At 41.8% G+C, this 11,552-nt stretch overlaps 1 non-coding gene across 1 annotated transcript; it reads left to right on the top strand.

The window, feature by feature from the left end:
• The first annotated feature begins 485 nt into the window (after window positions 1-485).
• Window positions 486-589, top strand: LOC130942480 (small nucleolar RNA R71). Its single transcript, XR_009071050.1, has one exon. It is a non-coding gene; the product is annotated as a small nucleolar RNA R71 (small nucleolar RNA).
• Window positions 590-11,552: the final 10,963 nt, after the last annotated feature.

Below are 11,552 nucleotides of genomic sequence, written 5' to 3'. Positions count from 1 at the left end.
TATTGAAACCTTGTTGAGGTCTCTCTTGATTCTTCCATGAGAAATTTGGATGATTTCTCCATGAAGAATTATAGGTGTTTCCATAGGGTTCTCCTAGGTAATTCACCTCTTCCATTGAAGGGTTCTCAGGATCATAAGCTTCTTCTTCAGATGAAGCATCCTTAGTACTGCTTGGTGCATTTTGCATTCCAGACAGACTTTGAGAAATCAAATTGACTTGTTCAGTCAATATCTTGTTCTGAGCCAGAATGGCATTCAGAGTATCAATCTCAAGAACTCCTTTCTTCTGACTTGTCCCATTGTTCACAGGATTCCTTTCAGAAGTGTACATGAATTGGTTATTTGCAACCATTTCAATTAGTTCCTGAGCTTCTGTAGGCATCTTCTTCAGGTGAAGAGATCCTCCAGCAGAGCTATCCAAAGACATCTTGGATAGTTCAGAGAGACCATCATAGAAAATACCTATGATGCTCCATTCAGAAAGCATGTCAGATGGACATTTTCTGATCAATTGTTTGTATCTTTCCCAAGCTTCATAGAGGGATTCTCCATCCTTCTGTCTGAAGGTTTAGACTTCCACTCTAAGCTTTCTCAATTTTTGAGGTGGAAAGAACTTTGCCAAGAAGGCATTGACTAGCTTTTCCCATGAGTCCAGGCTTTCTTTAGGTTGTGAGTCCAACCATGTCCTAGCTCTGTCTCTTACAGCAAAAGGGAATAGCATAAGTCTGTAGACCTCAGGGTCAACCCCATTAGTCTTGACAGTGTCACAGATTTGCAAGAATTCAGCTAAGAACTGATGAGGATCTTCCAATGGAAGTCCATGGAACTTGCAATTCTGTTGCATTAGAGAAACTAATTGAGGCTTAAGCTCAAAGTTGTTTGCTCCAATGGCAGGGATAGAGATGCTTCTCCCATAGAAGTCGGGAGTAGGTGCAGTAAAGTCACCCAGCACCTTCCTTGCATTGTTTGCATTGTTGTTATTTTCGGCTGCCATGGTTTCTTCTTCTTTGAAGAATTCGGTTAGGCCCTCTACAGAGAATTGTGCCTTAGCTTCTCTTAGCTTTCGCTTCAAGGTCCTTTCAGGTTCAGGGTCAGCTTCAACAAGAATGCCTTTGTCTTTGTTCCTGCTCATATGAAAGAGAAGAGAACAAGAAAATATAGAATCCTCTATGTCACAGTATAAAGATTCTTTGAGGTGTCAGAGGAAAAAGAAAAATAGAAGGAAGAGGTAGAAGAATTCGAACTTAATTAGATAGAGTTCGAATTGTGCATTGAGAAGGAGTGATACTCTATAAATAGAAGGATGTGGGAAGAGAGGAAGAAATTTTCAAAAATCAAGTGAAATATTTTGAAAACATTTTTTAAAAAAAATTAATGAATTTTCGAAAATCAAGAGTGAGAAAGAGATCAAGTAATTTTTGAAAAAGATTTTTGAATTTTAGAAATCAAAAAGATATGATTTGAAAACTATTTTGAAAAAGATGTGATTAAAAAGATATGATTGAAAAGTTATGGTTTTAAAAAGATATGAGTGAAAAGATATGATTTTGAAAACAATTTAAAAAGATTTGATTTTAAAAATTAATGACTTGCCTAACAAGAAAAGATATGATTCAAACATTAAACCTTTCTCAACAGAAAAGGCAATATACTTAAAATGTTCAATCAAATCATTAATTGTTAGTAAGTATCTTTGAAAAAGGAAAGAAATTGATTTTGAAAACATTTGATTGAAAAGATATGATTTGAAAAAGATTTGATTTTGAAAAACTTTGAAAACTTGAAAAAAAATTGATTTTGAAAACAAAATCCTCCCCCTTGTGCCATCCTGGCGTTAAACGCCCAGAATGGTGCACATTCTGGCGTTTAACACCCAATGCACTACCTTTTTGGGCATTAAACGCCCAACCAGATACCCTGGCTGGCGTTTAAACGCCAGTCTGTCCTTCTTCACTGGGCGTTTTGAACGCCCAGCTTTTTCTGTGTAATTCCTCTGCTGCATGTTCTGAATCTTCAGTTCCCTGTACTATTGACTTGAAAATAGAACCAAGATCAAATAAACAATGCATGCAAGACACCAAACTTAAAATTAGACACTAGACTCAAACAAGAAACATAAAATATTTTTGGTTTTTATGATTTTTATAATTTTTTTGTGATTTTTCGAAAATTATATGAAAATAGAAAATAAAGGTTTCAGAATTCTTAATTTGAATTCCAGGAATCATTGCAATGCTAGTCTAAGACTCCGGTCCAGGAATTAGACATGGCTTCACAGCCAGCCAAGCTTTCAGAGAAAGCTTCGGTCCAAAACACTAGACATGGCCAATGGCCAGCCAAGCCTTAGCAGATCATTGCTCCAACAGTAAGATTGATAGAAATCAACAAGCTCTTGTGATGATAAGTTAAAACCTCGGTCCAATAAGATTAGACATGGCTTCTCAGCCAGCCAGACTTCAACAGATCATCATGAAACTCTAGAACTCATTCTTAAGAACTCTAAAAAAAATACCTAATCTAAGCAACAAGATGAACCGTCAGTTGTCCATACACGAAACAATCCCCGGCAACGGCGCCAAAAACTTGGTGCGCAAAATTGTGATCACTACACAACTTTGCACAACTAACCAGCAAGTGCACTGGGTCGTCCAAGTAATACCTTACGTGAGTAAGGGTCGATCCCACGGAGATTGTTGGTATGAAGCAAGCTATGGTCACCTTGTAAATCTTAGTCAGGCAGACTCAAATGGGTATAGATGATGAATAAAACATAAAGATAAAGATAGAGATACTTATGTATATCATTGGTGAGAGCTTCAGATAAGCGTATGAAGATGCTTGGTCCCTTCCGTCTCTCTGCTTTCCTACTGTCTTCATCCAATCCTTCTTACTCCTTTCCATGGCAAGCTTATGCAAGGGTTTCACCGTTGTCAGTGGCTACCTCCCATCCTCTCATTGGAAATGTTCAACGCACCCTGTCACGGCACGGCTATCCATCTGTCGGTTCTCAATCAGGCCGGAATAGAATCCAGTGATTCTTTTGTGTCTGTCACTAACGCCCCGCCTTCAGGAGTTTGAAGCACGTCACAGTCATTCAATCATTGAATCCTACTCAGAATACCACAGACAAGGTTAGACCTTCCGGATTCTCTTGAAGGCCGCCATCAGTTCTTGCCTATACCACGAAGACTTTGATCTCACGGAATGGCTGGCTCGTTTGTCAGGCGAGCACTCGGTTGTCAGGCGATCAACCATGCATCGTGTATCAGAAATCCAAGAGATAAACATTAGAGCCTCGTTTGCTTGTAGAACAAGAGTGGTTGTCAGTCACCTTGTTCATAAGTGAGAATGGTGATGAGTGTCACATAATCATCACATTCATCAAGTTCTTGAGTGCGAATGAATATCTTAGAATAAGAACAAGTGGAATTGAATAGAAGAACAATAGTAATTGCATTAATACTCGAGGTACAGCAGAGCTCCACACCTTAATCTATGGTGTGTAGAAACTCCACCGTTGAAAATACATAAGAACAAGGTCTAGGCATGGCCGAATGGCCAGCCTCCCAAAGTGATCAAAAGATCTAAAGAACAAAAGTTTCCAAAGATCAAATGATTAAAATACAATAGTAAAAGGTCCTATTTATAGGAACTAGTAGCCTAGGGTGTACAGAGATGAGTAAATGACATAAAAATCCACTTCTGGGCCCACTTGGTGTGTGCTTGGGCTGAGCATTGAAGCATTTTCGTGTAGAGACTCTTCTTGGAGTTAAACGCCAGCTTTTATGCCAGTTTGGGTGTTTAACTCTCATTTAGGTGCCAGTTCCGGCGTTTAACGCTGGAAATTCTGAGGGTGACTTTGAACACCGGTTTGGGCTATTAAATCTTGGGCAAAGTATGGACTATCATATATTGCTGGAAAGCCTAGGATGTCTACTTTCCAACGCCGTTAAGAGCGCGCCAATTGGGCTTCTGTAGCTCCAGAAAATCCACTTCGAGTGCAGGGAGGTCAGAATCCAACAGCATCTGCAGTCCTTTTCAGTCTCTGGATCAGATTTTTGCTTAGGTCCCTCAATTTCAGCCAGAAAATACCTGAAATCATAGAAAAACACACAAACTCATAGTAAAGTCTAGAAAAGTGAATTTTAACTAAAAACTAATAAAAATATACTAAGAACTCAACTAAAACTACTAAAAACATACTAAAAACAATGCCAAAAAGCGTACAAATTATCCGCTCATCACAACACCATTGCTAAAATGCGTGCCGACTTCCAACACTAAGGATATCTTAGAAGAAGTACACAGTGGCATTTGTGGCAATCACCTCGGAGTGCAAGCACTCGCCAAAAAAGTACTACGGGCAGGATTCTATTGGCCAACCCTACAAAAAGAAGCCACAAAATTCGTAAGGACATATTCGCCATGTCAAAAGCATGCCAACTTCCATACCGCTCCGCCAGAGGAACTCATCAGCGTAACCTCACCTTGGCCATTCGCAAAATGGGGACTCGATCTCCTCGGACCTTTTCCTCAAGGATCAGGACAAGTCAAATTCTTCATAGTAGGAATAGACTACTTCACAAAATGGATCGAGGCAGAACCCCTAGCTAATGCCACAGCTCAAAGAAGTCAGAAATTCCTGTATAGAAACATCGTCACAAGATTCGGAGTTCCATACTCCATCACTACAGACAGTGGTACCCAGTTCACAGATGCAGGCTTTAGAAAACTAGCGCACGACCTGAATATAAAACAACAATTCACCTTTGTTGAGCATCCCCAAGCCAATGGGCAAGCCGAAGCTGCTAACAAAGTTATATTAGCAGGGATAAAGCGGAGATTACAGGATGCAAAGGGAGCCTGGGCTGAGGAGCTCCCACAAGTCCTATGGGCGTACTGAACGACTCCACATTCCACAACAAAGGAGTCACCCTTCCGATTAGCTTACGGAATGGAGGCAATGGTTCCAGTAGAAGTCGAAGAAGGATCACCCAGAGTAATCCATTTTAGCGAAAAATGGAATTTCCAACTTCAAAGAGAAGAGCTCGACTTACTTCCAGAAATCTGAGAGAAAGCTCGGATAAGGGAAGAGGCGCTGAAAAGACGAATGGCCTCCAGATACAACCGAAAAGTAAGACAGCGGGCTGATGAGCGGATATTTTATACACTTTTTGGGGGTAATTTCATGTAGATTTTAGCATGTTTTAATTAGTTTTTAGTTAAATATTATTAGTTTTTAGGCAAAAATCATATTTCTAGACTTTACTATGAGTGTGTGTATTTTTCTGTGATTTCAGGTATTTTCTGGCTGAAATTAAGGAAGCTGAGCAAAAATCTGACTTAGGCTGAAAAAGGACTGCTGATGCTGTTGGATCCTGACCTCCCTGCACTCAAAATGGATTTTCTGGAGCTACAGGAGTCCAATTGACGCGCTCTCAACGGCGTTGGAAAGTAGACATCCAGGGCTTTCCAACAATATATAATAGTCCATACTTTGCGCGAAGATAGACGACGTAACTTGGCGTTGAACGCCAAGTTCATGCTGCTGTCTGGAGTTAAACGCCAGAAAAACGTCATGATCCGGAGTTGAACGCCCAAAACACGTCATAACCTGGAGTTTAACGCCAAGAAAGGCCTCTACTCGTGGATAGCTTTAGTCTCAGCCCCAGCACACACCAAGTAGGCCCCAGAAGTGGATTTCTGCACCAATTATCTTAGTTTACTCATTTCTGTAAACCTAGGTTGCTAGTTTACTATTTAAACAACTTTTATAGACATTTCTCGTAGCTCATGACATTTTCAGATCTGAATTACATACTCTTGACGGCATGAGTCTCTAAACTCCATTGTTGGGGGTGAGGAGCTCTGCAGCGTCTCGATGATTTAATACAATTCCTTTGTTTTCCATTCAAACACGCTTGTTCTTATCTAAGATGTTTATTCGCGCTTAATTATGAAGAAGGTGATGATCCGTGACACTCATCACCTTCCTCAATCCATGAACGTGTGCCTGACAACCACCTCCGTTCTACATCAGACTGAATGAATATCTCTTAGATTCCTTAATCAGAATCTTCGTGGTATAAGCCGGATTGATGGCGGCATTCATGAGAATCCAGAAAGTCTAAACCTTGTCTGTGGTATTCCGAGTAGGATTTCGGGATTGAATGACTGTGACGTGCTTCAAACTCCTGAGGGCTGGGCGTTAGTGACAGACGCAAAAGAATCAATGGATTCTATTCCAACCCGATTGAGAACCGACAGATGATTAGCCGTGCTGTGACAGAGCATAGGAACGTTTTCACTGAGAGGAAGGGAAGTAGCCATTGACAACGGTGACACCCTACATAGAGCTTGCCATGGAAGGGACCTTGCGTGTGGGAAGAGGATTTCAAGGAAGAGTTGAAGTCAAAGGACAAAGCATCTCCAAAACTCCAACATATTCCCCAGTACTGCACAACAAGTAACTCTATTGTTCTCGTTTATCTTCCCAATCAAATTTAATAATTCCAACTTACAATTTTAAACACTTTGACTTCTTGCAATTAAATCCAAATAACCTTGTTGACATCCTAACTAAGATTAATAAAATAAATATTGATTGCTTCAAACCAATAATCTCCGTGGGATCGACCCTTACTCACGTAAGGTATTACTTGGACGACCCAGTGCACTTGCTGGTTAGTTGTGCGAATCACAAATTCGTGCACCACGGGCCTTTATCGAAAACGACCTTATCCTAATCCGAAACGATATAGGAACAACTCGACCTGGAGAAGGAAAGCTGGCAGCAAACTGGAAAGGACCCTTCCGAGTCATAGAAGTATTGGGAAAGGGCTACTACAAACTTTCCGAACTCGACGGGTGAGAGCTTCCTAGATCATGGCACGCCTGCAACCTACGAAGGTACTATAGCTAGGGATGATAAAAGATCTTGGACAAGGCGCACTCTTTTTCCTGAAAAGGGGTTTTTAACGAGGCGCCCCGACAAGACCTACATATCACCCGACTTAGGAAATTAACTCCTCATGTATATTTGCATTTTCCTTTAATAAAATTTGTTCAGATTTTCCACAAACGCTCAAGTCGTATTATTCTGAAAACATTCATCGCCCGATTATAAAGCTACAGATCGACAAAAAGTGAAAATCGAGTTCACTGTGCGATCACAATAAAAGCGAGGGCTAAAGGCCCAAATTCTACAATATCGGCAAAGATGAAAACAGAATAATGCAAGAAGTTATAGAAAGTGATCCATAGAAAGGACCTGACAAGGACCTAATAAAATGGATTGCTATAAAATAACTTAAAGACTGGCCGGCACAAAAAGTCGGACCAGCCACAACAACCCAAGTTATAAGTAAAGCCCTGGAAAGAGGTCTGGCCAACCCTATAAAAGATAATTACTATAACTTTGAAGAGCCCGACATGAGGAAGTCAGACTCCTACAAAAAATTATAGAAGATAATCCCTGAAAGAGACCTGAACAAGGTCCAAAAAAGAGGATTATCAAGTAACTCGACAGGGCCCAACGTGACAAAGTCGGCCCGGCAAGATAAAGCTACAAAAGATAATCCCTGAAAGAGACCTGAACAAGGTCCAAAAAAGAGGATTATCAAGTAACTCGACAAGGGCCCGACGTGACAAAGTCGGCCCGAAAAGATAAAGTTACAAAAGATAATCCCTGAAAGAGACCTGAACAAAGTCCAAAAAAGAGGATTATCAAGTAACTCGACAGGGCCCGACGTGACAAAGTCGGCCCGAAAAGATAAAGTTACAAAAGATAATCCCTGAAAGAGACCTGAACAAAGTCCAAAAAAGAGGATTATCAAGTAACTCGACAGGGCCCGACGTGACAAAGTCAGCCCAGAAAGATAAAGTTACAAAAGAATAATCCCTGAAAGAGACATGAACAAGGTCCAAGAAAGAGGATTATCGAGTAACTCGACGAAGTCCGACATGACGAAGTCGGCCCGAAAAAGATAAAGTTACAAAAAGTAAAAGCCTCAAAAGAGATCTGAACAAGATCTAAGAAAAAGGATCACCTAGTAACGGAACAGGGACCAACATGAAGAAGTCAGATTAAAGCTACAAAAAGTTATAAAAAGTAATCCCAAGGGGTTACTAGAAATAACTCAAGAAAAGATCAACTGAGAGAATCAACCAACAGAGGAGAGATAACTCGACCCGATAGACCTCGACCTCGCCAAAGACAATCAAAAGAGGTCGGATAAAAAACACTCTGAAGATTCCAGGTAAATGCTAAAAGAAAGCTGCAAGCAAGCATATCATAAAAAACAAGGCAGTTACCATAAAACAAAGACTCAAGAGGCCGCTCGAAGCCAACCCCAAGAGCAAGAGAAACTATTTGGTTTTTCAAAATAAAGTTGCTAAACAAGCAACAAAAGTATCAACAGTCAACAAAATACCATTTACAAAACAAAAAGAGTTCAAAGCCCACAGGCCGGGTTATACACAAATTCATCAGAAATAATCAAAGAGAGTCCAAAGGTTTCCCAGTAGCAGCATCCCGGGGTGAAGGAGGACGAGTTTGAAGAGGCACTGCATCTACCATCCCATCATCCCGATTCAGGATCTGAACATCAGGATCGGACTCAGGTTGAACGACTTCAGCAGCCTGAGAGGAAGAGGGCGGCACAACAGAGACTTTGGTAGAAGGAACAGGAGGAGGCTCAACATCATCATCATCAGGGTCCTCGGGAACGATTTTGCCATCCTTCACAATATTATCTAAGCTAAACAAGGCAAGGTCAGCCTCCGGGGCAATAACCCGAACATGTTCCTTCAGGTTTTCATAGGGAGCAGTTACACTGCCCACAAGATGACCCTGGAGCTTGGAATAATCAACCCGGACCGACTCTAGCTCATCCCAAAGACGCATCACTTCTCGGTAGGATGCGACATAGCTTTCTTTGTGCTTCAAAGCCACATCCTCAGCCAATCGCACAGAGGCTGCCAGGGCAAGAGAGCTGGCCTTCTCCCCTTCCAGCTCCTTTTTTAGTTGAGTCACCTCCGCTTTAAACTCCTCCTTGAGACCCTTCATCCGATCAAATTCTCGCTTAGCTTCCTCCATAAAAGCTTTGGTAGCATGCAGAGGTAGATTTTGGGCAGTGCGACACAAAGCAGCTCCCATATGGGCCATCTTGACACTACTCCGAGTTATAAAATCCAAGTGATGAAGGAGAGATACATCATCCATTGAAAGAGCACCATAAGGTGTGATCTGTTGGTCCACAAAACCAATAGGATCAAAATCTGGGGTATCTAGATTGAAAGGTTCAACAGTTCGAGGTTTTTTTGGAGGAGGGGCGGCCAAAGAAGAAATCACAGCAGCAGTAGAAGACTGAGGGGGATCCACTAAACGGACCTGAGGTGTAGGGATCATTCTCCTCGGGCCAGGAGAGCTCAGCACGGATGGCTTCAAAGGAGCTTGGGAAGCTCTTTCCCCATCAGCCCGGGCCGAGATGTTTTGAGCCGCAGTAGCTTTCCTCGCCTTCTTGAAGGCCTTCATGGCATCATTATTCTTGGCCATCTCTGCAAAATGAAAAACAACAATTTATCACGCCAGGAAGAAAAACAGGAGAAAAACAAAGATAACAAGATATATCAAGGCAGTACCCAAAGCAGTTCGGATAAGGGACGGATCTCCCAAAGACTTTTTAGTATCCAAATGGGAGGTTCTCCCCAAATATCCTCCAAAACACTCACAAAGGACTGGTCAACCTCGCTCAACATCTCCCAAGTATATCGGGATACCACTACATTCCTCTGCCACTCTAAGGGAAAGCAGGGCTCATTATTTTCATCCAGAAAGAAAAGTCGGGCTCCTTCAATAGCCCGGACCTTAAAGAAGTAGTTCTCAAAATCCCGGAAAGATTCGTCATACATGGAAAAGACCTTGTGTCCCTGGGCAGACCTAAAAGAAATCCAAGAAGCTTTCTTCTTGGTAGTCCCAGGTTTGGTCAACACAAAAAGATACAGAAAGAGAGTTTGAGAAGGCGTAACACCAAATTCTTGACAAACAAGCTGAAAAATCTTTATGAAGCCCCACGAATTCGGATGGAGCTGCAAAGGGGCTACATTACAAGACCATAACAAGTCGGTTTCAAAAGAAGTAAAAGGAAAGGTGATGTTTGGTGCACGAAATTGTGATCACTACAACTTCGCACAACTAACCAGCAAGTGCACTGGGTCGTCCAAGTAATACCTTACGCGAGTAAGGGTCGATCCCACGGAGATTGTTGGTATGAAGCAAGCTATGGTCACCTTGTAAATCTCAGTCAGGCAGACTCAAATGGGTATAATGATAAACGAATAAAGCATAAAGATAAAGATAGAGGTACTTATGTATATCATTGGTGAGAGCTTCAGACAAGCGAATGAAGATGCCTTCCCTTCCGTCTCTCTGCTTTCCTACAGTCTTCATCCAATCCTTCTTACTCCTTTCCATGGCAAGCTCATGTAGGGTTTCACCGTTGTCAGTGGCTACCTCCCATCCTCTCAGTGAAAATGTTCCTATCCTCTGTCAAAGCATGGCTAATCAGCTGTCGGTTCTCGGTCAGGCTGGAATAAAATCCATCGATCCTTTTGCGTCTGTCACTAACACCCCGCCTGCTAGGAGTTTGAAGCACGTCACAGTCATTCAATCATTGAATCCTACTCAGAATACCACAGACAAGGTTAGACCTTCCGGATTCTTTTGAATGCCGCCATCAGTTCTTGCCTATACCATGAAGATTCCGGTTAAAGAATCCAAGAGATAAACACTAGAGCCTCGTATGCTTGTAGAACAAGAGTGGTTGTCAGTCACTTTGTTCATGAGTGAGAATGATGATGAGTGTCACGGATCATCACATTCATCAAGTTGAAGAACAAGTGATATCATGGACAAAGAACAAGCGGAATTGAATAGAAGAACAATAGTAATTGCATTAATACTCGAGGTACAGCAGAGCTCCACACCTTAATCTATGGTGTGTAGAAACTCCACCGTTGAAAATACATAAGAACAAGGTCTAGGCATGGCCGTGAGGCCAGCCTCCCAATGATCTAAGAACTAGATGTCCAAAGATGAAAAATACAATAGTAAAAAGTCCTATATATAGAAAACTAGTAGCCTAGGGTGTACAGAGATGAGTAAATGACATAAAAATCCACTTCCGGGCCCACTTAGTGTGTGCTTGGGCTGAGCAATGAAGCATTTTCGTGTAGAGACTCTCCTTGGAGTTAAACGCCAGCTTTTATGCCAGTTTGGGCGTTTAACTCCCATTTTGGTGCCAGTTCCGGCGTTTAACGCTGGGATTTCTGTAGGTGACTTTGAACGCCGATTTGGGCCATCAAATCTTGGGCAAAGTATGGACTATCATATATTGCTGGAAAGCCCAGGATGTCTACTTTCCAACGCCGTTGAGAGCGCGCCAATTGGGCTTCTGTAGCTCCAGAAAATCCACTTCGAGTGCAGGGAGGTCAGAATCCAACAGCATCTGCAGTTCTTTTGAGTCTCTGGATCAGATTTTTGCTCAGATCCC

Source organism: Arachis stenosperma, chromosome 7, assembly GCF_014773155.1.
Source record: "Arachis stenosperma cultivar V10309 chromosome 7, arast.V10309.gnm1.PFL2, whole genome shotgun sequence".
In the NCBI taxonomy this organism is placed as follows: Eukaryota; Viridiplantae; Streptophyta; class Magnoliopsida; order Fabales; family Fabaceae; genus Arachis; species Arachis stenosperma.
Note: the sequence above shows the minus strand (reverse complement) of the source record. Positions and strands in the feature narration are given on the sequence as shown.